Source organism: Sinocyclocheilus rhinocerous, unplaced genomic scaffold (assembly GCF_001515625.1).
Source record: "Sinocyclocheilus rhinocerous isolate Xijiao unplaced genomic scaffold, SAMN03320098_v1.1 scaffold124, whole genome shotgun sequence".
In the NCBI taxonomy this organism is placed as follows: Eukaryota; Metazoa; Chordata; class Actinopteri; order Cypriniformes; family Cyprinidae; genus Sinocyclocheilus; species Sinocyclocheilus rhinocerous.
This window is the reverse complement of record NW_015659962.1, coordinates 107,933-108,606: the sequence shown is the minus strand read 5'-3', so window position 1 is coordinate 108,606 and position 674 is coordinate 107,933.

Genomic DNA, 674 nt, shown 5'->3' with positions numbered 1-674 from the left:
ACACACACATACACACACACTCTCTCTCACACACACACACACAGTCACTCTCTCTCTCACACACACACACACTCTCTCCCTCACACACACACATACACACACTCTGTCTCTCACTCACACACACAGTCACTCTCTCTCTCTCACACACACACACACACACACACACACAGAGTCACAGTGTAATGTTACAATGATTTACTGTATTTCACAGCTTCCTTCTTCTGTTTCTGCAGTTTCTCTGACTCTGTATTCGTTTGTCAAACTCTGTACCGCGTCTCTGAATGGCGCACGTCAGCAACACATGTGGGGTCAGAGGTCACCGTGTGCTGCAGTCATTATGGCTTAATAAGAAAAAGAGTTTATGATACACAACCGACACACTGTGTAGTTTCACTGGCGCACAAACCACAATCTGGAAACAATCAGCCTGATTTTCTCTCTGCTGTCCTCTCTCTCTCTCTGAATGACACAGGATGTGAGTCAGGCTTTGGCCCGTGTGTGTGTGTGTGTGTCTGTGAGAGAGTGAGTGTGTGTGTGTGTGTGTGTGTGTGTGAGAGAGTGCGTGAGTGAGTGTGTGCGTGAGTGTGTGTGTGAGTGTGTCTCTGTGTGTGTGTGTGAGTGTGTGTGTGTCTCTGTGTGTGTGTGTGTGTGTGTGTCTCTGTGTGTGTGTGTGT